The sequence below is a fragment of the Watersipora subatra genome, unplaced genomic scaffold (genome assembly GCF_963576615.1).
Source record: "Watersipora subatra unplaced genomic scaffold, tzWatSuba1.1 SCAFFOLD_27, whole genome shotgun sequence".
Classification (NCBI taxonomy): Eukaryota; Metazoa; Bryozoa; class Gymnolaemata; order Cheilostomatida; family Watersiporidae; genus Watersipora; species Watersipora subatra.
In genome coordinates, this window is record NW_027045397.1 from 994,053 (window position 1) to 1,013,278 (window position 19,226).

Sequence of the window (19,226 nt, forward strand, 5' to 3'; positions counted from 1 at the left end):
GAAGTGTATAAAGTCTGTTATTCTCCATTATTGGTGAGGTGTGTAAAGTCTGTTATTCTCCATTTTTGGTGACGTCTATAAAGTCTGTTATTCTCCATTATTGGTGATGAGTATAAAGTCTGTTATTCTCTATTATTGGTGACGTGTATAAAGTGTGTTTTTCTCCATTATTGGTGACGTCTATGAAGCCTGTTATTTTCCATTATTGATGACGTGTATAAAGTATGTTATTCTTCATTATTGGTAAAGTGTATAAAGTCTGTGATTCTCCATTACTGGTGAAGATTATAAAGTCTGTTATTCTCCATTATTGGTTACATGTATAAAGTCTGTTGTTCTCTATTATTGGTGACGTGTATAAAGTGTGTTATTCTCCATTATTGGTGACATGTATAAGGTCTGTTATTCTCCATTATTGGTGACGTGTTTAAAATCTGTTATTCTCCATTTTTGGTGACCTGTATAAAGTCTGTTATTCTCTATTATTGGTGACATATATAAAGTCTGTTATTCTCCATTATTGGTGAAGTGTATAAAGTCTGCGATTCTCCATTACTGGTGAAGTGTATAAAGTCTGTTATTCTCCATTATTGGTGAAGTGTATAAAGTCTGTTATTCTCTATTATTGGTGACGTGTATAAAGTGTGTTATTCTCCTTTATTGGTGACGTGTATGAAGTCTGTTATTCTCCATTATTGGTGAAGTGTATAAAGTCTGTTATTCTCCATTATTGGCGACGTGTATAAAGTCTGTTTTTCTTCATTATTGGTGACATGTATAAAGTCTGTTATTCTCCATCAGTGGTGACGTGTATAAAGTATGTTATTCTTCACCATTGGTGAATTGTATAAAGTCTATTATTCTTCATTATTGGTGACAAGTATAAAGTCTGTTATTCTCAATTATTGGTGAAGTGTATAAAGTCTGTTAGTCTCCGTTATTATTGAAGTGTATAAAGTCTGTTTTTCTCCATTATTGGTGACAGGTATAAAGTCTGTTATTCTCCATTATTGTTGACGTGTATAAGGTCTGTTATTCTCCTTTATTGGTGAAGTGTATCACGTCTGTTATTCTCCATTTTTATTGAAGTGTATAAAGTCTGTTATTCTCCATTATTGGTGTTGTGTATGAAGTCTGTTATTCTCCATTATTGGTGAAGTGTATGAAGTCTATTATTCTCCATTATTGGTGACGTGTATAAAGTCTGTTATTCTCCATTATTGGGGACATGTATCAAGTCTGTTATTCTCCATTATTGGTGACCTGTATAAAGTCTGTTATTCTCTATTATTGGTGACGTGTATAAGGTTTGTTATTCTCCATTATTGGTGACATGTATAAAGTCTGTTATTCTCCATCAGTGGTGACGTGTATGAAGTATGTTATTCTTCACCATTGGTGAAGTGTATAAAGTCTGTTATTCTCCATTATTGGTGAGAAGTATAAAGTCTGTTATTCTCCCTTGTTGGTGAAGTGTATGAAGTCTGTTATTCTCCTTTAATGGTGACATGTATGAGGTCTGTTATTCTCCATTATTGGTGACATGTATAAAGTCTGTTATTCTCCATTATTGGTGAAGTGTATAAAGTCTTTTATTCTCCATTATTATTGAAGTGTCTAAAGTCTGTTATTCTCCATTATTGGTGACGTGTATGAAGTCTGTTATTCTCCATTATTGGTGAAGTGTATGAAGTCTATTATTTTCCATTATTGGTGACGGGTATAAAGTCTGTTATTCTCCATTATTGGTGACATTTATCAAGTCTATTATTCTCCATTATTGGTGACCTGTATAAAGTCTGTTATTCTCCATTATTGGTGACATGTATGAGGTCTGTCATTCTTCATTATTGGTGAAGTGTATAAAGTCTGTTATTATCCATTATTGGTGAAGTGTATAAAATCTGTTATTCTCCATTATCGGTGACACGTATGAAGTCTGTTATTCTCCATTATTGGTGACATGTATGAGGTCTGTTATTCTCCATTATTGGTGACATGTATAAAGCCTGTTATTCTCCACTATTGGTGACAAGTATAAAGTCTGTTATTCTCCATTATTGGTGAAGTGTATAAAGTCTTTTATTCTCCATTATTATTGAAGTGTATAAAGTCTGTTATTCTCCATTATTGGTGACATGTATGAAGTCTGTTATTCTCCATTATTGGTGAAGTGTATGAAGTCTATTATTCTCCATTATTGGTGACGTGTATAAAGTCTGTTATTCTCCATTATTGGTGACATGTATCAAGTCTGTTATTCTTCATTATTGGTGACCCGTATAAAGTCTGTTATTCTCTATTATTGTTGACAGGTATAAAGTCTGTTATTCTCCATTATTGGTGAAGTGTATAAAGTATGTTATTCTTCATTGTTGGTGAAGTGTATAAAGTCTGTTATTCTCTATTATTGGTGACGTGCATAAATCTGTTATTCTCCATTATTGGTGACATGTATAACGTCTGTTGTTCTCCTTTATTGGTGAAGTGTATAAAGTCGGTTATCCTCCATTATTGGTGACATGTATAAGGTCTGTTATTCTCCATTATTGGTGAAGTGGATTAAGTCTGTTATTCTCCATTATTGGTGAAGTGTATAAAGTCTGTTATTCTCTATTATTGGTGAAGTGTATGAAGTCTGTTATTATCCACTATTGGTGAAGTGTATAAAATCTGTTATTCTCCATTATTGGTGACATGTATGAAGTCTGTTATTCTTCATTATTGGTGAAGTGTATAAAGTCTGTTATTCTCCATTATTGGTGAAGTGTATAAAGTCTGTTATTCTCCATTTTTGGTGGACGTGTATAAAGTCTGTTATTCTCCATTATTGGTGATGAGTATAAAGTCTGTTATTCTCTATTACTGGTGACGTGTATAAAGTGTGTTTTTCTCCATTATTGGTGACGTCTATGAAGCCTGTTATTTTCCATTATTGATGACGTGTATAAAGTATGTTATTCTTCATTATTGGTAAAGTGTATAAAGTCTGTAATTCTCCATTACTGGTGAAGATTATAAAGTCTGTTATTCTCCATTATTGGTTACATGTATAAAGTCTGTTGTTCTCTATTATTGGTGACGTGTATAAAGTGTGTTATTCTCCTTTATTGGTGACATGTATAAGGTCTGTTATTCTCCATTATTGGTGACGTGTATAAAATCTCTTATTCTCCATTTTTGGTGACCTGTATAAAGTCTGTTATTCTCTATTATTGGTGACATATATAAAGTCTGTTATTCTCCATTATTGGTGAAGTGTATAAAGTCTGCGATTCTCCATTACTGGTGAAGTGTATAAAGTCTGTTATTCTCCATTATTGGTGAAGTGTATAAAGTCTGTTATTCTCTATTATTGGTGACGTGTATAAAGTGTGTTATTCTCCTTTATTGGTGACGTGTATGAAGTCTGTTATTCTCCATTATTGGTGAAGTGTATAAAGTCTGTCATTTTCCATTATTGGTGACGTCTATGAAGTCTGTTATTTTCCATTATTGATGATGTGTATAAAGAATGTTATTCTTCATTATTTGTGAAGTGTATAAAGACTGTTATTCTCCATTGTTGGTGACGTGTATAAGGTCTGTTATTCTCCCTTATTGGTGACATGTATAAAGTCTGTTATTCTCCATCAGTGGTGACGTGTATGAAGTATGTTATTCTTTACCATTGGTGAAGTGTATAAAGTCTGTTATTCTCCATTATTGGTGAGAAGTATAAAGTCTGTTATTTTCCATTGTTGGTGAAGTGTATATAGTCTGTTATTTTCCATTATTGGTGACATGTATGTGGTCTGTTATTCTCCATTATTGGTGACATGTATAAAGTCTGTTATTCTCCATTATTGGTGACAAGTATAAAGTCTGTTATTCTCCATTATTGGTGAAGTGTATAAAGTCTTTCATTCTCCATTATTATTGAAGTGTATAATGTCTGTTATTCTCCATTATTGGTGACGTGTATGAAGTCTGTTATTCTCGATTATTGGTGAATTGTATGAAGTCTATTATTCTCCATTATTGGCGACGTGTATAAAGTCTGTTATTCTCCATTATTGGTGACATGTATCAAGTCTGTTATTCTCCATTATTGGTGACCTGTATAAAGTCTGTTATTCTCCATCAGTGGTGACGTGTATGAAGTATGTTATTCTTCACCATTGGTGAAGTGTATAAAGTCTGTTATTCTCCATCATTGGTGAGAAGTATAAAGTCTGTTATTCTCCATTGTCGGTGACCTGTATAAAGTCTGTTATTCTCCATTATTGGTGAGGTGTGTAAAGTCTGTTATTCTCCATTTTTGGTGACGTCTATAAAGTCTGTTATTCTCCATTATTGGTGATGAGTATAAAGTCTGTTATTCTCTATTATTGGTGACGTGTATAAAGTGTGTTTTTCTCCATTATTGGTGACGTCTATGAAGCCTGTTATTTTCCATTATTGATGACGTGTATAAAGTATGTTATTCTTCATTATTGGTAAAGTGTATAAAGTCTGTGATTCTCCATTACTGGTGAAGATTATAAAGTCTGTTATTCTCCATTATTGGTTACATGTATAAAGTCTGTTGTTCTCTATTATTGGTGACGTGTATAAAGTGTGTTATTCTCCATTATTGGTGACATGTATAAGGTCTGTTATTCTCCATTATTGGTGACGTGTTTAAAATCTGTTATTCTCCATTTTTGGTGACCTGTATAAAGTCTGTTATTCTCTATTATTGGTGACATATATAAAGTCTGTTATTCTCCATTATTGGTGAAGTGTATAAAGTCTGCGATTCTCCATTACTGGTGAAGTGTATAAAGTCTGTTATTCTCCATTATTGGTGAAGTGTATAAAGTCTGTTATTCTCTATTATTGGTGACGTGTATAAAGTGTGTTATTCTCCTTTATTGGTGACGTGTATGAAGTCTGTTATTCTCCATTATTGGTGAAGTGTATAAAGTCTGTTATTCTCCATTATTGGCGACGTGTATAAAGTCTGTTTTTCTTCATTATTGGTGACATGTATAAAGTCTGTTATTCTCCATCAGTGGTGACGTGTATAAAGTATGTTATTCTTCACCATTGGTGAATTGTATAAAGTCTATTATTCTTCATTATTGGTGACAAGTATAAAGTCTGTTATTCTCAATTATTGGTGAAGTGTATAAAGTCTGTTAGTCTCCGTTATTATTGAAGTGTATAAAGTCTGTTTTTCTCCATTATTGGTGACAGGTATAAAGTCTGTTATTCTCCATTATTGTTGACGTGTATAAGGTCTGTTATTCTCCTTTATTGGTGAAGTGTATCACGTCTGTTATTCTCCATTTTTATTGAAGTGTATAAAGTCTGTTATTCTCCATTATTGGTGTTGTGTATGAAGTCTGTTATTCTCCATTATTGGTGAAGTGTATGAAGTCTATTATTCTCCATTATTGGTGACGTGTATAAAGTCTGTTATTCTCCATTATTGGGGACATGTATCAAGTCTGTTATTCTCCATTATTGGTGACCTGTATAAAGTCTGTTATTCTCTATTATTGGTGACGTGTATAAGGTTTGTTATTCTCCATTATTGGTGACATGTATAAAGTCTGTTATTCTCCATCAGTGGTGACGTGTATGAAGTGTGTTATTCTTCACCATTGGTGAAGTGTATAAAGTCTGTTATTCTCCATTATTGGTGAGAAGTATAAAGTCTGTTATTCTCCCTTGTTGGTGAAGTGTATGAAGTCTGTTATTCTCCTTTAATGGTGACATGTATGAGGTCTGTTATTCTCCATTATTGGTGACATGTATAAAGTCTGTTATTCTCCATTATTGGTGAAGTGTATAAAGTCTTTTATTCTCCATTATTATTGAAGTGTCTAAAGTCTGTTATTCTCCATTATTGGTGACGTGTATGAAGTCTGTTATTCTCCATTATTGGTGAAGTGTATGAAGTCTATTATTTTCCATTATTGGTGACGGGTATAAAGTCTGTTATTCTCCATTATTGGTGACATTTATCAAGTCTATTATTCTCCATTATTGGTGACCTGTATAAAGTCTGTTATTCTCCATTATTGGTGACATTATGAGGTCTGTCATTCTTCATTATTGGTGAAGTGTATAAAGTCTGTTATTATCCATTATTGGTGAAGTGTATAAAATCTGTTATTCTCCATTATCGGTGACATGTATGAAGTCTGTTATTCTCCATTATTGGTGACATGTATGAGGTCTGTTATTCTCCATTATTGGTGACATGTATAAAGCCTGTTATTCTCCACTATTGGTGACAAGTATAAAGTCTGTTATTCTCCATTATTGGTGAAGTGTATAAAGTCTTTTATTCTCCATTATTATTGAAATGTATAAAGTCTGTTATTCTCCATTATTGGTGACATGTATGAAGTCTGTTATTCTCCATTATTGGTGAAGTGTATGAAGTCTATTATTCTCCATTATTGGTGACGTGTATAAAGTCTGTTATTCTCCATTATTGGTGACATGTATCAAGTCTGTTATTCTTCATTATTGGTGACCCGTATAAAGTCTGTTATTCTCTATTATTGTTGACAGGTATAAAGTCTGTTATTCTCCATTATTGGTGAAGTGTATAAAGTATGTTATTCTTCATTGTTGGTGAAGTGTATAAAGTCTGTTATTCTCTATTATTGGTGACGTGCATAAATCTGTTATTCTCCATTATTGGTGACATGTATAACGTCTGTTGTTCTCCTTTATTGGTGAAGTGTATAAAGTCGGTTATCCTCCATTATTGGTGACATGTATAAGGTCTGTTATTCTCCATTATTGGTGAAGTGGATTAAGTCTGTTATTCTCCATTATTGGTGAAGTGTATAAAGTCTGTTATTCTCTATTATTGGTGAAGTGTATGAAGTCTGTTATTATCCACTATTGGTGAAGTGTATAAAATCTGTTATTCTCCATTATTGGTGACATGTATGAAGTCTGTTATTCTCCATTATTCGTGAAGTGTATAAAGTCTGTTATTCTCCATTATTGGTGAAGTGTATAAAGTCTGTTATTCTCCATTTTTGGTGGACGTGTATAAAGTCTGTTATTCTCCATTATTGGTGATGAGTATAAAGTCTGTTATTCTCTATTATTGGTGACGTGTATAAAGTGTGTTTTTCTCCATTATTGGTGACGTCTATGAAGCCTGTTATTTTCCATTATTGATGACGTGTATAAAGTATGTTATTCTTCATTATTGGTAAAGTGTATAAAGTCTGTGATTCTCCATTACTGGTGAAGATTATAAAGTCTGTTATTCTCCATTATTGGTTACATGTATAAAGTCTGTTGTTCTCTATTATTGGTGACGTGTATAAAGTGTGTTATTCTCCTTTATTGGTGACATGTATAAGGTCTGTTATTCTCCATTATTGGTGACGTGTATAAAATCTGTTATTCTCCATTTTTGGTGACCTGTATAAAGTCTGTTATTCTCTATTATTGGTGACATATATAAAGTCTGTTATTCTCCATTATTGGTGAAGTGTATAAAGTCTGCGATTCTCCATTACTGGTGAAGTGTATAAAGTCTGTTATTCTCCATTATTGGTGAAGTGTATAAAGTCTGTTATTCTCTATTATTGGTGACGTGTATAAAGTGTGTTATTCTCCTTTATTGGTGACGTGTATGAAGTCTGTTATTCTCCATTATTGGTGAAGTGTATAAAGTCTGTCATTTTCCATTATTGGTGACGTCTATGAAGTCTGTTATTTTCCATTATTGATGATGTGTATAAAGAATGTTATTCTTCATTATTTGTGAAGTGTATAAAGACTGTTATTCTCCATTGTTGGTGACGTGTATAAGGTCTGTTATTCTCCATTATTGGTGACATGTATAAAGTCTGTTATTCTCCATCAGTGGTGACGTGTATGAAGTATGTTATTCTTTACCATTGGTGAAGTGTATAAAGTCTGTTATTCTCCATTATTGGTGAGAAGTATAAAGTCTGTTATTTTCCATTGTTGGTGAAGTGTATATAGTCTGTTATTTTCCATTATTGGTGACATGTATGAGGTCTGTTATTCTCCATTATTGGTGACATGTATAAAGTCTGTTATTCTCCATTATTGGTGACAAGTATAAAGTCTGTTATTCTCCATTATTGGTGAAGTGTATAAAGTCTTTCATTCTCCATTATTATTGAAGTGTATAACGTCTGTTATTCTCCATTATTGGTGACGTGTATGAAGTCTGTTATTCTCGATTATTGGTGAAGTGTATGAAGTCTATTATTCTCCATTATTGGCGACGTGTATAAAGTCTGTTATTCTCCATTATTGGTGACATGTATCAAGTCTGTTATTCTCCATTATTGGTGACCTGTATAAAGTCTGTTATTCTCCATCAGTGGTGACGTGTATGAAGTATGTTATTCTTCACCATTGGTGAAGTGTATAAAGTCTGTTATTCTCCATCCTTGGTGAGAAGTATAAAGTCTGTTATTCTCCATTGTTGGTGAAGTGTATAAAGTCTGTTATTCTCCATTATTGGTGACATGTATGAGGTCTGTTATTCTCCATTATTGGTGACGTCTATGAAATCTGTTATTTTCCATTATTGATGACGTGTATAAAGTATGTTATTCTTCATTATTTGTGAAGTGTATAAAGTCTGTTATTCTCCATTGTTGGTGACGTGTATAAGGTCTGTTATTCTCCATTATTGGTGACATGTATAAAGTCTGTTATTCTCCATCAGTGGTGACGTGTATGAAGTATGTTATTCTTCACCATTGCTGAAGTGTATAAAGTCTGTTATTCTCCATCATTGGTGAGAAGTATAAAGTCTGTTATTCTCCATTGTTGGTGAAGTGTATAAAGTCTGTTATTCTCCATTATTGGTGACATGTATGAGGTCTGTTATTCTCCATTATTGGTGACATGTATAAAGTCTGTTATTCTCCACTATTGGTGACAAGTAGAAAGTGTTTTATTCTCCATTATTATTGAAGTGTATAAAGTCTGTTATTCTCCATTATTGGTGACATGTATGAAGTCTGTTATTCTTCATTATTGGTGAAGTGTATGAAGTCTGATATTCTCCATTATTGGTGACGTGTATAAAGTCTGTTATTCTCCATTATTGGTGACATGTATCAAGTCTGTTATTCTTCATTATTGGTGACCCGTATAAAATCTGTTATTCTCTATTATTGTTGACAGGTATGAAGTCTGTTATTCTCCATTATTGGTGAAGTGTATAAAGTATGTTATTCTTCATTGTTGGTGAAGTGTATAAAGTCTGTTATTCTCTATTATTGGTGACGTGCATAAAGTCTGTTATTCTCCATTATTCGTGCCATGTATAAAGTCTGTTGTTCTCCTTTATTGGTGAAGTGTATAAAGTCGGTTATCCTCCATTATTGGTGACATGTATAAGGTCTCTTATTCTCCATTATTGGTGAAGTGGATTAAGTCTGTTATTCTCCATTATTGGTGAAGTGTTTAAAGTCTGTTATTCTCTATTATTGGTGAAGTGTATGAAGTCTGTTATTATCCACTATTGGTGAAGTGTATAAAATCTGTTATTCTCCATTATTGGTGACATGTATGAAGTCTGTTATTCTCCATTATTGGTGACGTGTATAAGGTCTGTTATTCTCCATTATTGGTGACATGTCTAAAGTCTGTTATTCTCCATCAGTGGTGACGTGTATGAAGTATGTTATTCTTCACCATTGGTGAAGTGTATAAAGTCTGTTATTTTCCATTGTTGGTGAAGTGTATATAGTCTGTTATTTTCCATTATTGGTGACATGTATGAGGTCTGTTATTCTCCATTATTGGTGACATGTATAAAGTCTGTTATTCTCCATTATTGGTGAAGTGGATTAAGTCTGTTATTCTCCATTATTGGAGAAGTGTATTGAGTCTGTTATTCTCCATTATTGGTGAAGTGTATGAAGTCTGTTATTATCCATTATTGGTGAAGTGTATAAAATATGTTATTCTCCATTATTGGTGACATGTATGAAGTCTGTTATTCTCCATTATTGGTGAAGTGTATAAAGTCTGTCATTTTCCATTATTGGTGACGTCTATGAAGTCTGTTATTTTCCATTATTGATGATGTGTATAAAGAATGTTATTCTTCATTATTTGTGAAGTGTATAAAGTCTGTTATTCTCCATTATTGGTGACGTGTATAAGGTCTGTTATTCTCCATTATTGGTGACATGTCTAAAGTCTGTTATTCTCCATCAGTGGTGACGTGTATGAAGTATGTTATTCTTCACCATTGGTGAAGTGTATAAAGTCTGTTATTCTCCATTATTGGTGAGAAGTATAAAGTCTGTTATTTTCCATTGTTGGTGAAGTGTATATAGTCTGTTATTTTCCATTATTGGTGACATGTATGAGGTCTGTTATTCTCCATTATTGGTGACATGTATAAAGTCTGTTATTCTCCATTATTGGTGACAAGTATAAAGTCTGTTATTCTCCATTATTGGTGAAGTGTATAAAGTCTTTCATTCTCCATTATTATTGAAGTGTATAACGTCTGTTATTCTCCATTATTGGTGACGTGTATGAAGTCTGTTATTCTCCATTATTGGTGAAGTGTATGAAGTCTATTATTCTCCATTAATGGCGACGTGTATAAAGTCTGTTATTCTCCATTATTGGTGACATGTATCAAGTCTGTTATTCTCCATTATTGGTGACCTGTATAAAGTCTGTTATTCTCCATCAGTGGTGACGTGTATGAAGTATGTTATTCTTCACCATTGGTGAAGTGTATAAAGTCTGTTATTCTCCATCATTGGTGAGAAGTATAAAGTCTGTTATTCTCCATTGTTGGTGAAGTGTATAATGTCTGTTATTCTCCATTATTGGTGACATGTATGAGGTCTGTTATTCTCCATTATTGGTGACAAGTATAAAGTCTGTTATTCTCCATTATTGGTGAAATGTATAAAGTCTTTTATTCTCCATTATTATTGAAGTGTATAAAGTCTGTTATTCTCCATTATTGGTGACATGTATGAAGTCTGTTATTCTCCATTATTGGTGAAGTGTATGAAGTCTATTATTCTCCATTATTGGTGACGTGTATAAAGTCTGTTATTCTCCATTATTGGTGACATGTATCAAGTCTGTTATTCTTCATTATTGGTGACCCGTATAAAGTCTGTTATTCTCTATTATTGTTGACAGGTATAAAGTCTGTTATTCTCCATTATTGGTGAAGTGTATAAAGTATGTTATTCTTCATTGTTGGTGAAGTGTATAAAGTCTGTTATTCTCTATTATTGGTGACGTGCATAAAGTCTGTTATTCTCCATTATTGGTGACATATATAACGTCTGTTGTTCTCCTTTATTGGTGAAGTGTATAAAGTCGGTTATCCTCCATTATTGGTGACATGTATAAGGTCTGTTATTCTCCATTATTGGTGAAGTGGATTAAGTCTGTTATTCTCCATTATTGGTGAAGTGTATAAAGTCTGTTATTCTCTATTATTGGTGAAATGTATGAAGTCTGTTATTATCCACTACTGGTGAAGTGTATAAAATCTGTTATTCTCCATTATTGGTGACATGTATGAAGTCTGTTATTCTCCATTATTGGTGAAGTGTATAAAGTCTGTTATTCTCCATTATTGGTGAAGTGTATAAAGTCTGTTATTTTCCATTTTTGGTGGACGTGTATAAAGTCTGTTATTCTCCATTATTGGTGATGAGTATAAAGTCCGTTATTCTCTATTATTGGTGACGTGTATAAAGTGTGTTTTTCTCCATTATTGGTGACGTCTATGAAGCCTGTTATTTTCCATTATTGATGACGTGTATAAAGTATGTTATTCTTCATTATTGGTAAAGTGTATAAAGTCTGTGATTCTCCATTACTGGTGAAGATTATAAAGTCTGTTATTCTCCATTATTGGTTACATGTATAAAGTCTGTTGTTCTCTATTATTGGTGACGTGTATAAAGTGTGTTATTCTCCTTTATTGGTGACATGTATAAGGTCTGTTATTCTCCATTATTGGTGACGTGTATAAAATCTGTTATTCTCCATTTTTGGTGACCGGTATAAAGTCTGTTATTCTCTATTATTGGTGACATATATAAAGTCTGTTATTCTCCATTATTGGTGAAGTGTATAAAGTCTGCGATTCTCCATTACTGGTGAAGTGTATAAAATCTGTTATTCTCCATTATTGGTGAAGTGTATAAAGTCTGTTATTCTCCATTATTGGTGAAGTGTATAAAGTCTGTTATTCTCTATTATTGGTGACGTGTATAAAGTGTATTATTCTCCTTTATTGGTGACGTGTATGAAGTCTGTCATTCTCCATTATTGGTGAAGTGTATGAAGTCTGTCATTTTCCATTATTGGTGACGTCTATGAAGTCTGTTATTTTCCATTATTGATGATGTGTATAAAGAATGTTATTCTTCATTATTTGTGAAGTGTATAAAGTCTGTTATTCTCCATTGTTGGTGACGTGTATAATGTCTGTTATTCTCCATTATTGGTGACATGTATAAAGTCTGTTATTTTCCATCAGTGGTGACGTGTATGAAGTATGTTATTCTTCACCATTGGTGAAGTGTATAAAGTCTGTTATTCTCCATTATTGGTGAGAAGTATAAAGTCTGTTATTTTCCATTGTTGGTGAAGTGTATATAGTCTGTTATTTTCCATTATTGGTGACATGTATGAGGTCTGTTATTCTCCATTATTGGTGACATGTATAAAGTCTGTTATTCTCCATTATTGGTGACAAGTATAAAGTCTGTTATTCTCCATTATTGGTGAAGTGTATAAAGTCTTTCATTCTCCATTATTATTGAAGTGTATAACGTCTGTTATTCTCCATTATTGGTGACGTGTATGAAGTCTGTTATTCTCGATTATTGGTGAAGTGTATGAAGTCTATTATTCTCCATTATTGGCGACGTGTATAAAGTCTGTTATTCTCCATTATTGGTGACATGTATCAAGTCTGTTATTCTCCATTATTGGTGACCTGTATAAAGTCTGTTATTCTCCATCAGTGGTGACGTGTATGAAGTATGTCATTCTTCACCATTGGTGAAGTGTATAAAGTCTGCTATTCTCCATCATTGGTGAGAAGTATAAAGTCTGTTATTCTCCATTGTTGGTGAAGTGTATAAAGTCTGTTATTCTCCATTATTGGTGACATGTATGAGGTCTGTTATTTTCCATTATTGATGATGTGTATAAAGAATGTTATTCTTCATTATTTGTGAAGTGTATAAAGTCTGTTATTCTCCATTGTTGGTGACGTGTATAAGGTCTGTTATTCTCCATTATTGGTGACATGTATAAAGTCTGTTATTCTCCATCAGTGGTGACGTGTATGAAGTATGTTATTCTTCACCATTGGTGAAGTGTATAAAGTCTGTTATTCTCCATTATTGGTGAGAAGTATAAAGTCTGTTATTTTCCATTGTTGGTGAAGTGTATATAGTCTGTTATTTTCCATTATTGGTGACATGTATGAGGTCTGTTATTCTCCATTATTGGTGACATGTATAAAGTCTGTTATTCTCCATTATTGGTGAAGTGTATAAAGTCTTTCATTCTCCATTATTATTGAAGTGTATAACGTCTGTTATTCTCCATTATTGGTGACGTGTATGAAGTCTGTTATTCTCGATTATTGGTGAAGTGTATGAAGTCTATTATTCTCCATTATTGGCGACGTGTATAAAGTCTGTTATTCTCCATTATTGGTGACATGTATCAAGTCTGTTATTCTCCATTATTGGTGACCTGTATAAAGTCTGTTATTCTCCATCAGTGGTGACGTGTATGAAGTATGTCATTCTTCACCATTGGTGAAGTGTATAAAGTCTGTTATTCTCCATCATTGGTGAGAAGTATAAAGTCTGTTATTCTCCATTGTTGGTGAAGTGTATAAAGTCTGTTATTCTCCATTATTGGTGACATGTATGAGGTCTGTTATTCTCCATTATTGGTGACGTCTATGAAATCTGTTATTTTCCATTATTGATGACGTGTATAAAGTATGTTATTCTTCATTATTTGTGAAGTGTATAAAGTCTGTTATTCTCCATTGTTGGTGACGTGTATAAGGTCTGTTATTCTCCATTATTGGTGACATGTATAAAGTCTGTTATTCTCCATCATTGGTGACGTGTATGAAGTATGTTATTCTTCACCATTGGTGAAGTGTATAAAGTCTGTTATTCTCCATCATTGGTGAGAAGTATAAAGTCTGTTATTCTCCATTGTTGGTGAAGTGTATAAAGTCTGTTATTCTCCATTATTGGTGACATGTATGAGGTCTGTTATTTTCCATTATTGGTGACATGTATAAAGTCTGTTATTCTCCACTATTGGTGACAAGTATAAAGTCTTTTATTCTCCATTATTATTGAAGTGTATAAAGTCTGTTATTCTCCATTATTGGTGACATGTATGAAGTCTGTTATTCTCCATTATTGGTGAAGTGTATGAAGTCTGATATTCTCCATTATTGGTGACGTGTATAAAGTCTGTTATTCTCCATTATTGGTGACATGTATCAAGTCTGTTATTCTTCATTATTGGTGACCCGTATAAAGTCTGTTATTCTCTATTATTGTTGACAGGTATAAAGTCTGTTATTCACCATTATTGGTGAAGTGTATAAATTATGTTATTCTTCATTGTTGGTGAAGTGTATAAAGTCTGTTATTCTCTATTATTGGTGACGTGCATAAAGTCTGTTATTCTCCATTATTGGTGCCATGTATAAAGTCTGTCGTTCTCCTTTATTGGTGAAGTGTATAAAGTCGGTTATCCTCCATTATTGGTGACATGTATAAGGTCTGTTATTCTCCATTATTGGTGAAGTGGATTAAGTCTGTTATTCTCCATTATTGGTGAAGTGTATAAAGTCTGTTATTCTCTATTATTGGTGAAGTGTATGAAGTCTGTTATTATCCACTATTGGTGAAGTGTATAAAATCTGTTATTCTCCATTATTGGTGACATGTATGAAGTCTGTTATTCTCCATTATTGGTGAAGTGTATAAAGTCTGTTATTCTCCATTATTGGTGAAGTGTATAAAGTCTGTTATTCTCCATTTTTGGTGACGTGTATAAAGTCTGTTATTCTCCATTATTGGTGATGAGTATAAAGTCTGTTATTCTCTATTATTGGTGACGTGTATAAAGTGGGTTTTTCTCCATTCTTGGTGACGTCTATGAAGCCTGTTATTTTCCATTATTGATGACGTGTATAAAGTATGTTATTCTTCATTATTGGTAAAGTGTATAAAGTCTGTGATTCTCCATTACTGGTGAAGATTATAAAGTCTGTTATTCTCCATTATTGGTTACATGTATAAAGTCTGTTGTTCTCTATTATTGGTGACGTGTATAAAGTGTGTTATTCTCCTTTATTGGTGACATATATAAGGTCTGTTATTCTCCATTATTGGTGACGCGTATAAAATCTGTTATTCTCCATTTTTGGTGACCTGTATAAAGTCTGTTATTCTCTATTATTGGTGACATATATAAAGTCTGTTATTCTCCATTATTGGTGAAGTGTATAAAGTCTGCGATTCTCCATTACTGGTGAAGTGTATAAAATATGTTATTCTCCATTATTGGTGAAGTGTATAAAGTCTGTTATTCTCTATTATTGGTGACGTGTATAAAGGGTGTTATTCTCCTTTATTGGTGACGTGTATGAAGTCTGTTATTCTCCATTATTGGTGAAGTGTATAAAGTCTGTTATTCTCCATTATTGGCGACGCGTATAAAGTCTGTTTTTCTTCATTATTGGTGACATGTATAAAGTCTGTTATTCTCCATCAGTGCTGACGTGTATAAAGTATGTTATTCTTCACCATTGGTGAATTGTATAAAGTCTATTATTCTTCATTTATGGTGACAAGTATAAAGTCTGTTATTCTCAATTATTGGTGAAGTGTATAAAGTCTGTTAGTCTCCGTTATTATTGAAGTGTATAAAGTCTGTTTTTCTCCATTATTGGTGACAGGTATAAAGTCTGTTATTCTCCATTATTGTTGACGTGTATAAGGTCTGTTATTCTCCTTTATTGGTGAAGTGTATCACGTCTGTTATTCTCCATTTTTATTGAAGTGTGTAAAGTCTGTTATTCTCCCTTATTGGTGTTGTGTATGAAGTCTGTTATTCTCCATTATTGGTGAAGTGTATGAAGTCTATTATTCTCCATTATTGGTGACGTGTATAAAGTCTGTTATTCTCCATTATTGGGGACATGTATCAAGTCTGTTATTCTCCATTATTGGTGACCTGTATAAAGTCTGTTATTCTCTATTATTGGTGACGTGTATAAGGTTTGTTATTCTCCATTATTGGTGACATGTATAAAGTCTGTTATTCTCCATCAGTGGTGACGTGTATGAAGTATGTTATTCTTCACCATTGGTGAAGTGTATAAAGTCTGTTATTCTCCATTATTGGTGAGAAGTATAAAGTATGTTATTCTCCCTTGTTGGTGAAGTGTATGAAGTCTGTTATTCTCCTTTATTGGTGACATGTATGAGGTCTGTTATTCTCCTTTATTGGTGACATGTATAAAGTCTGTTATTCTCCATTATTGGTGAAGTGTATAAAGTCTTTTATTCTCCATTATTATTGAAGTGTATAAAGTCTGTTATTCTCCATTATTGTTGACGTGTATGAAGTCTGTTATTCTCCATTATTGGTGAAGTGTATGAAGTCTATTATTTTCCATTATTGGTGACGTGTATAAAGTCTGTTATTCTCCATTATTGGTGACATTTATCAAGTCTGTTATTCTCCATTATTGGTGACCTGTATAAAGTCTGTTATTTTCCATTATAGGTGACGTGTATAAAGTCTGTTATTCTCCATTATTGGTGACATGTATGAGGTCTGTCATTCTTCATTGTTGGTGAAGTGTATAAAGTCGGTTATTATCCATTATTGGTGAAGTGTATAAAATCTGTTATTCTCCATTATCGGTCACATGTATGAAGTCTGTTATTCTCCATTATTGGTGAAGTGTATAAAGTCTGTTATTCTCCATTATTGGTGACCTGTATAAAGTCTGTTATTCTCTATTATTGGTGACATGTATAAAGTCTGTTATTCTCCATTATTGGTGACAGGTATAAAGTCTGTCATTCTCCATTATTGGTGAAGTGGATTAAGTCTGTTATTCTCCATTATTGGAGAAGTGTATAGAGTCTGTTATTCTCCATTATTGGTGAAGTATATAGAGTCTGTTATTCTCCATTATTGGTGAAGTGTATAAAGTCTGTTATTCTCCATTATTGGTGACCTGTATAAAGTCTGTTATTCTCTATTATTGGTGACATGTATAAAGTCTGTTATTCTCCATTATTGGTGACAGGTATAAAGTCTGTTATTCTCCATTATTGGTAAAGTGTATAAAGTCTGTGATTCTCCATTACTGGTGAAGTTTATAAAGTCTGTTGTTCTCCATTATTGGTGACATGTATAAAGTCTGTTGTTCTCCATTATTGGTGAAGTGGATTAAGTCTGTTATTCTCCATTATTGGAGAAGTGTATAGAGTCTGTTATTCTCCATTATTGGTGAAGTGTATGAAGTCTGTTATTATCCATTATTGGTGAAGTGTATAAAATATGTTATTCTCCATTATTGGTGACATGTATGAAGTCTGTTATTCTCCATTATTGGTGAAGTGTATAAAGTCTGTCATTTTCCATTATTGGTGACGTCTATGAAGTCTGTTATTTTCCATTATTGATGATGTGTATAAAGAATGTTATTCTTCATTATTTGTGAAGTGTATGAAGTCTGTTATTCTCCATTATTGGTGACGTGTATAAGGTCTGTTATTCTCCATTATTGGTGACATGTCTAAAGTCTGTTATTCTCCATCAGTGGTGACGTGTATGAAGTATGTTATTCTTCACCATTGGTGAAGTGTATAAAGTCTGTTATTCTCCATCATTGGTGAGAAGTATAAAGTCTGTTATTTTCCATTGTTGGTGAAGTGTATATAGTCTGTTATTTTCCATTATTGGTGACATGTATGAGGTCTGTTATTCTCCATTATTGGTGACATGTATAAAGTCTGTTATTCTCCATTATTGGTGACAAGTATAAAGTCTGTTATTCTCCATTATTGGTGAAGTGTATAAAGTCTTTCTTTCTCCATTATTATTGACGTGTATAACGTCTGTTATTCTCCATTATTGGTGACGTGTATGAAGTCTGTTATTCTCCATTATTGGTGACGTCTATGAAATCTGTTATTTTCCATTATTGATGACGTGTATAAAGTATGTTATTCTTCATTATTTGTGAAGTGTATAAAGTCTGTTATTCTCCATTGTTGGTGACGTGTATAAGGTCTGTTATTCTCCATTATTGGTGACATGTATAAAGTCTGTTATTCTCCATCAGTGGTGACGTGTATGAAGTATGTTATTCTTCACCATTGGTGAAGTGTATAAAGTCTGTTATTCTCCATCATTGGTGAGAAGTATAAAGTCTGTTATTCTCCATTGTTGGTGAAGTGTATAAAGTCTGTTATTCTCCATTATTGGTGACATGTATGAGGTCTGTTATTCTCCATTATTGGTGACATGTATAAAGTCTGTTATTCTCCACTATTGGTGACAAGTATAAAGTCTGTTATTCTCCATTATTGGTGAAGTGTATAAAGTCTTTTATTCTCCATTATTATTGAAGTGTATAAAGTCTGTTATTCTCCATTATTGGTGACATGTATGAAGTCTGTTATTCTCCATTATTGGTGAAGTGTATGAAGTCTATTATTCTCCATTATTGGTGACGTGTATAAAGTCTGTTATTCTCCATTATTGGTGACATGTATCAAGTCTGTTATTCTTCATTATTGGTGACCCGTATAAAGTCTGTTATTCTCTATTATTGTTGACAGGTATAAAGTCTGTTATTCTCCATTATTGGTGAAGTGTATAAAGTATGTTATTCTTCATTGTTGGTGAAGTGTATAAAATCTGTTATTCTCTATTATTGGTGACGTGCATAAAGTCTGTTATTTTCCATTATTGGTGACATGTATAAAGTCTGTTGTTCTCCTTTATTGGTGAAGTGTATGAAGTCGGTTATCCTCCATTATTGGTGACATGTATAAGGTCTGTTATTCTCCATTATTGGTGAAGTGGATTAAGTCTGTTATTCTCCATTATTGGTGAAGTGTATAAAGTCTGTTATTCTCTATTATTGGTGAAGTGTATGA

At 32.9% G+C, this 19,226-nt stretch overlaps 1 protein-coding gene across 1 annotated transcript in view; it reads left to right on the forward strand.

Moving 5' to 3' along the window:
- The window catches only part of LOC137410439 (sacsin-like), a 276,408-nt gene that overhangs the window by 205,985 nt on the left and 51,197 nt on the right, over nucleotides 1–19,226 (forward strand). The window lies entirely within an intron of this gene.